We start from the raw sequence: 14,146 nt of genomic DNA, 5'->3' as shown, positions 1-14,146 counted from the left end.
AAAAGTGAAGGTCCATCTAGCACCCCAGGTCTGAGAGCAGCCTGCAGTAGATGCTTGGGGAGCCAGTGAGATCCAGTGTTCACACTGGGAAACAGCACCCTGAATCAAAAGAGTACCTAGGAGGTTGGAGGTGCAGAATTCATTGTATGTTAATTCCATTAACGAAATGCAAAACACTGCAAAAGGACTACCAAAGCCTTCCTGTCAAAACAAAGCTCTTCTATTCATCTTGAGATCCAAAAGACACACACTGCTCAATTTTCCTTCACCCTGAGAAAAATATATCCTTGATTATAGACACAAATACTATTATTAATGTCCCTCACACCTATTTGCCTTCAAAAGGCAAAACTAAAAACAAAGCCAGAATGAACTGCAGCAATAGTACATCAACTTCTCTTTTGAGCTGGAGGCCATCCTTCTTTTATCCATTTACACACAAGAAAGTGATAATTTTCTTGCACAGTCACTATATATCTATTTTTTGAAATGAGATTTTTCGTGAATTTGAATAGATTATTGACTGTGAATGTACATACATGCACAGGAGATTTTGGGTTATAGTGTGTTATGCATAAAGCTGAGTATCAAGAGGTGACATGGTTCTGCTTCTTTGCAACATTTGTATTGCTTGCAGTAAGCAGTATGAGTAGAATCCAAAATATTTACTGAAGAAAAGTTCTGACCTTGTCGAGGTTTTGATTGTGGGGTGACAATAAAACTGTGGCAGAGGTATTGTTAACCTCCTCTCCCCCCCACTTCCCCCTCCAGCCCCTCCCTCTCCCCCCTTTCCACTCAGGACAGGTGATCGGGAGGGACAGAAGGACAGAGAGAAGAGAGTTGGAAAAATTAAAAATGTTTTACCAATGCTACTAATAAGAATAGAGAAAATAATACAAAATATACAAAACCAATCTTGAAAGTCTCAGCAACTGCAGAGCTGGCACCCGAAGTCCTGGATTGGACTCTGCAGCCAACAGGAGCTGGATTCAGTCTGTCACTAGGCCTCAGTTCGCAGGGACGACTAGCAAGGTTCTCTCCTAATGTTGGCCATAAGGAAAAGGGACGAGATCCTCGTGATCTCCCACTTTTATATGAAGTATTCACATGAATGGAATGTTATATGCAGTTGGTCAGTTTCTTGGTCACCTCTTTCTCGTTGCCCCTCTCACAAGATGTCCATCCATGCTTATCAATAACTTTGCATTCCATTGCTATGTTTACCAAAACATGTATCTGGTTTTCCAGGAAAATGCAGCTAATATGAAAGCTTTAGCTGACAGGCAAATTCACTAAAAGAGAAACTTGTTTTTAACAAAACCAGGACAGACCTACACCTCTCAAACATTTTCTTTGTTTAAAATCTGTATGCCACTTGCACTGATTAAAGTTATTTTTAAAACATTTAATCAATGCAAATAACATAAAACACAGTGTATGTTTTACCACATAAAGACACTAGGTTTTATTTGCTTCTTGATTTACAGAATATAAAGGTAACTTTTTTTCAATAAAGAACTTCTTTATCAGAATTTTGTACCATCTTACATCATGTGTCAGTAAGAAAAAACTGCAGTAGAATTAGACATCTCAAAATACATAAGACAGGTTTTATGGCATATGGCAGCAGACTCATGTGTCTGTTCAGAATAAATAAAATTATAAACCACTTCATAATGATTTTTCACAGGTTGTGAAATTATGCATTTCTTTTCAATCCAGCAAAAAATTTGGACCATTTCTGCTCCATATATTCTTATCTTTCAAGATCAGCAGTTATTATTTTCACAATGTGATGGATGTCGCACTGGATTATACAACTCAAATGCATCTGTTCTCTCATTTTCTAGATATTACATTCATTGTATTTCACAGCATGAACTCACTATCAAGATTCTGAATGTTGCTCCGTGACAAATATCACGGAGATGAAAAAATGGTCCAGAGCCAATGTTATTTTCGTGATGCTGGCACATCTCCTCAGCAACGCTTCTTATTGCTCATCACTGCACTTGGTAGTAAACACTATTTCAGTTTCAAAAAATGTTCAGGCACTACTGTGGCATTCAGTTGGAAAGTAATTTTTACAAGTATTTGAATATACTCCATGCTTTTTTCCTTCAGCAACTCTCTACAAATCAATAATGCTCTTTCCTTCCTTGAACATTTGTAGAAGCAGGAGTTGATCCTGTCAGTATTTACACTGGTGAGCAAGTTCAGCTACATGACTGCCCCACTCTATTTAGTAGGACTACACACATAGTGAAATTCTGGCAAGGCTCATAGCCTTGATATATCAGCTCAACTCTTCACTGAAATACAGCCATCTCTGGGGTAAAGCATGATAAATATTCAACAGCACAGGGAAACACTACACTGCAGATTTAAAGCTCAATCTGGAAAATACTTACACAAGAGTATATTTTCTTCACACTACTAAAGAAAAAATACTTATATACATAAAGGTATTCATAGACACAAGATTGCAGAGTATGGGACCCAAGAGAGGAGAGAAGTGGTGAGGAGGAGAGAGCCTTTTCAATGCACCCCAGGGTCTTCAGCGTGTATTGAATGTCTCACCAAGCACAGAGAGGCCAAAAGGTGACCAACAAGGCAACAGGCAGACCAAAACTGTCCAGCGATGCCCCGTTCCAGGAACAAGCACACCAGCCCAGCACTGCCAATGTCCAGTGACCCAGAGAATCTGACTGAGCACTTCTGATGGCAAATCAGGCTGTTGAAACATCTGCACACAAAGATGGAAGATAATAAGCAGGAGTAAAAGCACTTTTCTGACAGGATGCAGTTGCAGGATCGATATCAATCACATGCCCCTTTCAGTTTTATCTCTTTCCCAAAAGTTGTTAAAATTTTCAAAATAATCCAAAGTACCTGATACTCTTCAGAAAACTCTGCTCGTGTACATTTTCACAAATCAGATGATATTCTATGCGTAACGACTAGTCTTGGGAAATCTGACCAAGTTTATTTCCTGTTTTTCCATGGGTAACTAATTTTTTTTCTCTGATCTAGCTTCATTTCAGCACTATAAAAAGAAGCCAGTCAAAACACCTATCTGGCACAGCTTTCCAGAGAAATGTTTCCCTATTTCACTTATCATGAAGGTCTGCAATAAAGAGATACCTGAAGCCATCCTTTCTAAAACTGTATTTTCCATCATACAAAACCAGAATGACAGGAAACAGGTTAATGGATTCCTTTTTTAATCACTTAGACTTAATTCAGCCTCTTCAGTGCATAGAAATGGATGATTTTTCATTATCTCCTATATGTGTATGTGGCTTATTGAAGTATGAGACAGTCTCTTCAATCTAGAGAAACAGCTTACACAAAAAGATAGATGTGGAGTATTTGGTGACCATGTATTAGATATTCATTGTAGTACTTCCATGGGCAGATATTCAGCAGTACGAGGCTGAAGTCATTCGAACAAGTCTGAAAAGGCTGCTAATGTTTTATACTTCTGAGCAGCGATCCAGTGATACTGTACCATTAACAACAAGTTTATTTAAAATCCTAATGGCTCAGCTGCAACAGTTTTATTCTCTAGAGGTTGGGCTTTTTTTGCTTGGTTGTTTGGTTTTGTTTTGTTTGGGATTTTGATTTGTTGATGGTTCGGGTTTTTTGTTTGGTTTCATTTAGTTTCATTTATTTTGTCTTGTTTTTAATGTGGGAAGTTGGAGTTCTCTGTCTTGTTTGAGACAGGGCTTTTTCCATAAAGGGACAATTATTTCACATGGTGAAAGTTTTAAAGAAAGTGGATGTCAATTCATATTGTCTTTTCAACCCACACCAATTGAGGAATTGTCATTTTTATGCTGATAGAAGCCACTTGGTCCTCTGGCAAACTAGGAATAAAGACAACTGATATTTCCAAAGCTGCATGAAGGATTTGAGTGTACAATTTCCATTTCAGTCTTGATGTATCTGAAGCTACAGACATGTGAATAGGCAAAAACCTGCAGCAGACTGCTGCATAGCATATGCTTAGCAATGAGCAGACCTTGTACTGAAACATATCTATTTATAAGAACATAAGAATTTGTAAAATGAAGCTAGCCTGGATTAGTTCTTTTGTAAATACCTGGCAACCAGTGTGGTGTTGAAATATTTTGAGGCTATGTCTTATGCTTGGCTCTTGAGAAATGCAAGGCTACTACTAGGCACCATTATTTCTGTTCCTTGAAAGAGAAATACATGGATACTTCCTATACTTCATATATAGTCATACTGAAACTATTGTCATATTTTGGTTGGAATCCAAAAGGAAACAGCAAAAATCAACGTATGATCAAAAGGCCAGTTCATTATTTTTATGTCACTTGTCCTCAGTAATGACAAGGAGACATTGTCATAACTATCTAACTGTTAACCAGTAAGATGGAGAATACAGTGGGGACAGAACACCTACCTCAGAGACAATTACCTACCAGCTTGGGCATACTTGTCACAACCCATAAAGCAGTATATGCATTCATTCTGTACAGCCACGCTTTATTTTTTCTAGGCTTTGTATAGTACTTTTGCTTTAGTTAAATTCTTAACAAATTACATGTCTCACTTTACGTCTAAGAAATTTTTCTGTACTTGTCAAATCAACTTCAGCAGTGGCTGATAAACCACCACAGAGATTTACTGGAGAAGCTAGAGACCATATTCATATGAATGCCTCACTCCTTGCCTTTTTGTATATTTTCTTCTATTATACTTTTCCTCTAAGTTTCTGATCTCTGCACCTATCCTCTTCTGTTGTAAATTTCTCAGGTCTAAAATTCTTCTTCTGACAACCAACTCCTTAATAATTCCACTAATCATTTATACTGCAAGGCAAGGTTTCTAGGATAGCTCCCACTCACATCTTTTTGGTTGTATAAACAAAATAAAACAATGAAATTGCAAAAGACCCAAGACTTTGAAATGAGGAAGTGAAGGAGGAGACCTCAAAAGATCATACAAACTCTCCATTCACAATCTAATACATCTGGACAAGTCCAAATTGAACAAAAACTCTGAACTTTTAGACATTTATGCATTGAGTGCATTAAATTTGTTCTTTCTATATTTTCAAACACTTTGAAAAATATTAGAAACATTTACCGTTTTAAAAATGAGTGTGCACTTCAGTTTGGTTTTTATTATATAATATCAAGAAACTGGGTTTATGAGCATTTCCCCTAAAATTGTCTAATGTGTTTCTTCAGCCAACATTCCACAGATATATTATAATCACCTATCATTTGAAAGACAGTGCTCCCATTATGCAGTAAAATAATGGGGCTATAGGAAAATCTAGTTCCTGAAAATGTTCAAAACTGGCACAACTTGAGGCTCAACTTACCTTTATTTTTGAGTGTTACTACCTAGTCCCTTTGGGCCATTGATTTGGAACTTCCTTGTGTGACGAATGAATATTAAAAACTAATTGTGCCTCCTTAGGATATAAACATTCACTTTTGGAAGTAAAAAATATAAGAGGCAAACCCCCAATTTTTTAAGATATATGTTAAATAGTACAATGCATTCAATAAAGGGAATGTCATCTGCTTCTAATAGATTTTGCCAAAGAAAAGACTTGGTTAGATGGAACAGTCACTTGTCAGCACATTTTTAAATGAACAGTACTTTGCACTTTTATTGCCCCTTTCCTTCCAAATGATGTGGGATTAAATTAAATATAAAATCTCTGAAGGTCACAAACTATTGGTCTACGGTAGCCCAAATTAATCAATGTATAAAGGTCTCTCAGTACAGTGAGAATGCCCTAATATTCCTGAGCTGTTGAATTTCAGGCCAGTCTCATAGTAAGGGTCTAGTTTCTGTCGGGGTGCTTGAAGCACTGGAGACACAGATTTTCAGGCACCCAAATACCAAAAGGGCAAGAAAGCTCTACCTGGTGGCCTGTCACTCCCATCAAAGCCTTCAGCATAGTTATAGTACCTCTGCAGCTTCTTTAGATTTTCTGCCAAGATCAGATGCTGAAGAGAATTCTGAGGAGAGATATTAATGTACACATAACAACAAAAAAGAAACACTTCTTTCATCCATACACATTGAAAGACACAAGTCACTAAACAAATTGCTATGCTTAAACTTAAGGAAAAGAAGCTAGAGATTACATAAATACTTGTATCTCCTAAGTGCAAATCCTAGACAATGTTAATCCATGAGCAGTTATCCCATATGCATTCCATGCTTGGGTCTCTACTCAAAAAGCTCACTGTAAGGTTATGTTCCTACTAAATGTAGGTGCACTACATTGCTGAGGCAGTGACATCCCTGCTGCTCATGTAGATACAAGGATAGCAGCAAAATTGCACTTAAACAAGTGTACTTTATTTTATTCAAAGTTTGAAGGATATGTTATATCAGGGTATATTGTATCTGTGCTGGTTTGATATACCCACATATGTGTTTTTCTTGTAAAACGCAGTGAACGATGAGGTGGATCTGAGGCAATTATAACTCTCAAGCTAATGATAGGTTTTATCTTTGTATTTTCTGGGTAAATCATTTTCCTCACACTAGGAAGGAGTGGTGTAATCTATAATAACAGGAGCACACTTCAGTAGGACATGGCTACACTTAGACCCTTTTTTACAAAAAAAAAAAAATCCTTTCATTTTTAGGTATTGCATTTATGTGTTCAAGATTGCACCTGTAGGTTGAATCTTCATATGCTTCCAGCCCACTCCAGAAAACTTTACCTCCTTCTCCTGTTCCACTTAAGAATTTAAATAACATCCACTACTTACACTTAGTACATTTTTCTTAGTTGAAGAAGCAGAAAGTATTTTTAGCCAATAAGTTCAACTTATGTAGGTTAAACTCCTACTCTTCAGATAAAGCCATGTGAAGGTTTGCCATATGGGATACACAGAAGGGTACTAAAGCCTTCCGTTTCACATGATTTTACCCTTTTTTTATTTCTTGGTAGAAATTTTTTCAAAGTAACATTTCAGGTCTACTTTCCGTGTGTATTTCATGTCTGCAAGTACATTGAATCCTACTACACTGTTCTGATACGATACTTCTGTCCAAAAATACAAAATCATGAACAGAAATGTAATAATCTTAATTACATATGTAAGAGGAAAGTTGAGAAGAAATCACATGAAATCTCATCATTAAAATTTAGCCTTTTACCCAAACTTCAATCAGTTTCCATCTATGATGCCCGACACATGCAAAATAAAGGAGTTAATAATTGTAATGTAGTTGTATTTCTTAGGAGGAAGAGTTTGCACCTTACCTATACATTTCCAAGAATGAATCCAGAGAGATTTTTAGCCAGGTATTGTTCAGATGCATGACAGGGTAATTTAGAGAAGGAGTGGAGGGAACTACTCTCCGCAGGTACCTGCTTTCGGGGGAGGAGGGGTAGGCAAAACCATCGATGGTAACAGCTTTCCAATGATGGAGAATAATATTGGTAATTGGTAGTGACAGAAGTACAGTAATGCCATAAACAGCTGCTGCAGCAACTCTATGGCCTCATGAGATTGTGACCCAGCCCCTGATACTGCCTCATGATAGAATAGAGGACAAGAACCAAAGCCACATACCTTACAGAAAAAGTCTTCAAATGTCTTCAAACAGATAAGAAATTTTAAAAGATACAAGTCCAAGTTCACCATTTTACTACCCACCTCAAGCTCATTATTATGGCATTCTATATAGCAGCCTAGGCTTCCAGAATTAATTAGCTATAAATTTTTGTTCTGGAGCTTTATACGGAGATTCAGTGTCTTAGCTCTAAGTAAAAATCTATGGGATTGATGAGTACACTTGCGTCAATTTTTCCCCATACTTATTCTCAAAAATTCATTTACACATTAAAAAGCTTCTTTGTGTCTTTGCCACCTGTGTGTCATGGTATAATAGCCTATTTCTTGTGCTACAATTGATTGCACTATACAGAGTAAGAAAGCCTCTCATAATGGAAATACTTGTATAAAAACATGTTCATAGGAAGTCCATCTTCTAAACACAAGTTATTCTCATTTTCTAGCAAAAACTGGATTCATCCTTATATTACAGTGAGAGGAAAAATAGCATGTGGATGGGACCTGTAGTCAAATTAAATGAATATATTAAAAGTTTCTGGTTTTGACAGGTAAGAAGTAGCTGTCATTCTTTCCAGCACTTTGTGAATTAAGCTGCTGTCCTTCATTATCCCCAAAGATTATTATTGCTCTGTTTCTTGTGAGTGCAGTGAGCTAGAACAGCAGAGATAATAAGTTATTATAGGAAAATTTTGGCTTTGACATTTATATGATAAATTTGAAGTCAATTAGAGGAAAAATACTCCATTAGATACAGTAAGCGTACCAATTACTGCACTGAAGAGCTATTGCTAATAGTATAATTGAAATTTATAGAGTGGTGGTCCCAGTACTGTGGAATGAGACTGTATAAGTGATGGCAATAAGACTCATGTAAACATTTTAGTTCCTATTTGCAGGCTGAGGATAGAGGGATTTTTTTGTTTTTTAGGAATTAATTTCCATCCTGCTGTTGAAAATCCACCCCAGAGTTATCAGGAAAGGGCTTATGTGAGACACCTTTCTCTGTAAGCTCTGGCAAAATCAAATAAATAGTCCTTTATAGTAAAATACAAGTGCATTTTCATAAAAATGAGGTCTATGTATAAGAAATGATTAAGAGAAAGTTACAATAAAATTTTCCTCAGCAGAGGGAATTTTCAGTGCTAAGAGAATTAATCAAAGGTATAACTTCATAGAACACAGAATTACAGGGGAAACTTTGAAAAATTTTTTGGTCAAATTTAGGTGGAGAGGTGGCAAAAAGGGAAGAGCTTCTCTTCTAAGAGATATTGAACTATGAAATAGCCTTGTGAAGGAACTATATAAAATCCAATTTATGACAGTTCAAAACTATATAAAGACACGTGCCAGAAGATAAATATGAAAGAAAATTATGTTAGACTAGATCAAAAGGACAGGTTAGTAGAATTTGACAAAAGGCTTGCCTTTCATGCTTTTAAAAATTCCATATTTTCTAAAAGCTTTAAGACAAAGACAACAGTCAGGAAAACAGTATAAACAGAAAATGTACTACAACCACTATTTGTGATGTGCTATTTTTCTTTTTGTTTCCTTGTGCTCGTATCCAGCTGTTCTCCCTTGTCTTACCTCCTCTCAGACCTTCCCTCCCCGCTGCTGGAGGACCAAAGCCGGCATGGTTGTGTTGCAGCGGCAACTCTTGCTGGATACACATCAAAGGGGGATGAAAGAGGCAGACGCTTGCCTGGGGAGCTGGGGCTGTACCAGACACTGCATCTTGATGAAACAGAATTCCACGCTTCTCCTGCAACTCGACGGGAACACAAAGGCAAGTCTGGGGTTTTGTGGCAGGACCTGGCAAATGTTGCAGTGCAAAGGCCAACAGAAGCTCCATGCTCTCCACCCTGTACCTTGGCAGGTTCAGCCCTTATTCAGCTGCACAGCAAAAGCTAAAATAGGAGTCAATGTACTTTTCAGTGCCATGGCAGGGTACAGCTATGGGAAATGAGAAATACCAGCATGAGGCCTGAAGGGAAGGGCACACAGTGCATATTTTTAAACCCTGTTGCCATCAAGTTAGATTATCAAAGCTGTGTTTCAATACAAATAAGAACCAAATTTCAAATATGCTGACTTGTGTGGAATTTGGATGTTCACAACCCCAAAAGGTCAGTTCACTCTCTGCCAAAACAGAAGTTCAGGCTTAAATTGAGGCTAACTTAAGACTCTTAGCTTTGATCATTTTGGCTATTGAGTATTAAACTGAAAAACTTTGGGGCTCATGCAGAGTTAGATCAGTTATACTGTGCTGGTCTCTGGTGAAATCCAAAGGAGTCTGCTCTATTTTCACCTACTCCATGGGAGAAAAAAACCAGAGGTTTACTCTGGGATATTATCACACAAATCAGATGTTCTTTGAGCAGCAGAACTCATAAACCTGGTTCTCTCTGTGTATTTGTGTCTTTTCTTCTCTGGCCCACACTCTCCTTAGCAACACCACCACTCCTCCCTCACTCCTTCCCCTTCACTCCTCCTCTGCCCCCAGGTAGGGACTCTGCAGGTACGAAGTAATCTCTGCTGAAAGCAGTCTGCAGGCAAACACGCTTCCCAGCAAACAGCTCCCACAGAGCAGACGTACGGTGTCAGAGTTCAGACTGTCTTTTCTTCAGGGACGAATCTGCGTCTCTCCTTTTCAATCTGACACCATTTTTTACAATTAGCTTGTGGAAATTTTATTTTCCCTTCTGCCTCTATTTCAAAACTTGCCAGTTGGTAACTGGCTAGGACAATGACCCAGCAATTACATATGTATTGTTTGTTTCAGCAACTACTTTAAAAATAAATTTAAGAGACACTGTTTTTCAATAATGTAGATGAAATCAAATAGCAGATATATCTTATGGGAGCACAAATATGTGCTGAAGATAAGGTTGCTTCATTGGTTCCATTATGAACTCCATTCCCTGAGCTGTCATCACTTCTTCCCTGAAATTTTGCTGCCTTCTGAGATTTTAATGGTTGGAAATAAGGGAAACAATACTCCCCACACAACTTCCTGCAGGGTAAGGGATGAGACAGCTGCCTAAATCATTTCTGGCTGGCCTGCTAATTCTTCTTCAGTTTTCCCACTTGTGGGAACCCATGTCACTCTCACAGCTATTGCAGCCTGAATAGCAGCTTTGACTTCATTGACATTTCTACTCCATTTTAAAAAGCCGACTGTACACGCTTCCAAATACAAAATATTATCTGTTATTTAGCTCTACACATAAGACACATTACTTCCAACATGCTCTCTCACAAATCCAGCTGTTATTCCTCCTCAGTCAAGCTTCTACTCAATTCAGCTTATGAAAAGAATTTTTCAAATATCTCTTCTGTGAGCATCACTTCCCCATCCTACCTCACCAAGCACAATCAGACATTTGTGGCGCTGCTCTCCATACCCTGCCAGTCTTGAAGACTGATTCACACATTCCTGAGAAAGTCATCCCTTCCCACTAATGATCCTTACCTCTTCACTCTCTGCCAGGAGCACAACTGTTACAGAACAAAATCACTAACATCATCCTGGTGACCTGGAATTTCCTCATGCAACACCAATGGCTACAGCTAAGTGATGGAAAATTCCAGGGAGCTGCTTTGAAATGTTGGTGCCACGTTACCTGGTATGTCAGCTGGTATGTTTTTGTGAGACATTTTTTGCCTGCTTCTTTCAATACTGCTCTGCAGTCATTAACACACTAGCCCAAAGCATACATGTATACACATGGAGTTATACTTTTTTTTCTGGTTTATGTTTAATGAATGAAGCACACTGAAGTGGCACTGAGATTCAACATATCCAAATAGCTTATTCTAAGGATGCTAGTCTGAGCTTCAGCCCCTTATGCTTAATGTTATACAAGGGACTACTTGTAGAAATACAGTGCAGATTGCCTCTTAATTGTGACTTATTTTCCTTATATGTACAACATTGCCATTTGAGAATGCTAGTGTGGTTTTTTCCTTCATTTCCCTCCACTTAACCCATAATATGCAACTGAAATTTCACCAGGTTAAAAGGCTTTTATGCACTGTTTTTAGTTTGCCTTTTTTTTTTTTTCCTTTGTTTTAAAAGCTTAGTGTTTCTCAATGAAATTCATCTTGTGAGCAGGAAGGCGCTTAAAGGACAGACACAGTTTTAAAAGCTCCAAGGCTGGAAATGGAACTACAGTGGGGAGTATTATTTATGCAAAATATTGCTGACTCCATTTGGTCTTTTAGCCAAGGCTGATTTAGCTGTGTTCACTACTTCAAGGACTCCTGCCAAAGCGGAGCTTGCTTTTATTTAACATGCTTTGCTTAGTGCACTTTATTGTTACATTGTTACTGTATCCTTAGCCCTACTGGGGAGCTTTACTTTGATACCAGCTTGTTATTTCCTATGATCTGCTGAAGGGGGAAACTAGTTAATTTTTTCCCTAACTGTATGGGATAGTAAAATCAAAGGACACCTTGCTCTTTCATTGCTCTAGAGCTCTTCCTACAGTAGCTGAATGACTAGTTTCAGGGTCAAAAGAACTAGGCATTTGATAATTTATTGGCAAATCCTTTGGTTGACCAGCAAAATGATTTTTGGCTACAAGCCCATGTTACCAACTGGAACAAACACTATAGCACCAATTCTCTTTCCATTGCTGTAAGCCAGGAAAGACAAAAGTCAAGGTAGCAGCTTAGTACAGAAAATAACACCTGAATCGAGGTCTATTTCCATCACAATAAAACTGGTATAAACCCATCTATCCCATTTTTTTCTCAGTCCAAATGAACCAAGTTAAAATTCAATCAGTTATTTAAAATCACATAAATCTTCCAGGCAGAATCCTACCCATTTGACTTTTCCTTCCCCAAATATCAGTTCTAAACAGTGTATGCCAGGTACATACATTGAATAAGATGCACAATTACCTTCTGTTCAGAGCTGTTTCATGTATGCAAATATCTCAGACATCTTTGGACTAAAATTATAAACTAGTATTGATGAAACAATTTATGTCAGCTTTTATGTTTGCACTCAAGAATGTATCAAAACAATCTCTAATGGTCAGATTTCAAAAGAAGCTGGTGTGGGAGTTCCTGCTGGGAACAATGGCACGAACTAAACGTGCAGCTCTTTCAAAAACACACACTGATTATATCCAGCATTGTGTATCATTCAGAACAGTATCTTTTCTTCTTTCTGCCTCCTTTAAAACTACATAAGCCTGTGTTTACCAGCCTCTTTACAGCTTCCTCTACAATGTACTGTGTTGTCTCCCAGCCAACATCCATGTAATCATTAGATTAATTACCCAAGCATGGAAATTACTATAGAGCAGATGCTCCATCTCATCCTAAAAAAAAAAGAGACGGAGAAAAATCTGCATTCCTACAATAAGGTAGTACAGTTTCTTTGTATATCTGTTATTTTTTAAAATACTGCTAGAACAATTATCCTGCATTTGCAGTGTACCTTTTTCTTCAAAAGAAGCAATTTTGGGGTTTTTTTTAAGTGTGCAAATCTATTTCTCCCATGGCTAAAATGCTGTTAATACCTAGCACAGAAAAGATCAAAATGACATGGAACATTCAGATTGTAAATAAAATAAGTATGAAGGGTAAAGGTTTTTTTAAAGTATTTGAGGGGACTTAGTAGTTTATGGCCCCATTTGCAGTCCACCTTTGGCTAGGTGATTCCAAAGGGACTGATGAGCAACAGGAACCTACATCCTGCTGGTCATCCATGAGAATTAGACCTTTACAGTTATTCTTTTTTACAAAATCGTGCCTAGTCCCATTTGCAATAATCATTGCTGATGAGAAAGGTGTGTTTAATTTGCTTTGAAGATGACAACAACAGTACAAAGATCTCTAAAAGGGTTATTGTGGAACACTTACCAACAAAAACAAGTCATTTCCATTCAATGCACCTCATTTTGGTCATCTTTAGGAAATGTCCCCACTTGCTGTTCCTGAAGTGTTTTCTTCAAAAAAGGTAGTGTTTAACATCAGATCTTGTGTTTCTCCTTCCATGATCCATGTAAAGTTTCAATCACAAAAAGAAAATAAATTGTCCCTCTCTTTTAATTTCTTTTTCTGTCTGTTCTTGATAGGTACACTGTTGTAGGCAACAAATGGTAATATTAGCTCTTAAATCTTGTTGAAATTATTTCAATGATTTGTAGTTCACAGATGACATTTTTAGAAGTTATGTCCTTGCTCGAACAAAATACTCCCTGAAGCTGGTTGGTTTTTACCCCATAAGATTACCAGAATCTGGCTGCAAGTGGCTTCCAACGATATGGTGCATTTTTGTTTCATTTTCACTTTTTGCATAGTGTTTTTAAAAAGTCAGTTTAACAAGAAATGTCATTGTCTAATGTGCCATGACTGTTCATGATAGGATTTCTTTTTAAATTCAGTTCATTATGCTGTCATTAGGGAAGATACGACTTATCTTATTGCATCTTATCACTTACCATGATTTTTATATCCATTATTAGCTTAGATTTTCAAAGTGAGATATTCACTCTGCACCTGATTAAATGCACAGCGTAAATCAAAGAGGAAGACGGATTACC

At 37.5% G+C, this 14,146-nt stretch overlaps 1 long non-coding RNA gene across 2 annotated transcripts in view; it reads right to left on the bottom strand.

Annotated features, from left to right (window-relative positions):
- Window positions 1-12,713, bottom strand: part of LOC135580241 (uncharacterized) — a 100,051-nt gene extending 87,338 nt beyond the window's left edge. The window contains exons 1-3 of one of the 2 annotated variants that reach the window (XR_010474660.1): window positions 9,174-12,713; window positions 5,912-6,008; window positions 2,581-2,746 (exon numbers count right to left, since the gene is read on the bottom strand). This is a non-coding gene — a long non-coding RNA (uncharacterized LOC135580241). The other variant, XR_010474659.1, reaches the window with a different exon arrangement.
- Between the last annotated feature and the right edge of the window lie 1,433 nt (window positions 12,714-14,146).

This window comes from Columba livia, chromosome 9 (genome assembly GCF_036013475.1).
Source record: "Columba livia isolate bColLiv1 breed racing homer chromosome 9, bColLiv1.pat.W.v2, whole genome shotgun sequence".
NCBI classification, from domain to species: Eukaryota; Metazoa; Chordata; class Aves; order Columbiformes; family Columbidae; genus Columba; species Columba livia.
Note: the sequence above shows the minus strand (reverse complement) of the source record. Positions and strands in the feature narration are given on the sequence as shown.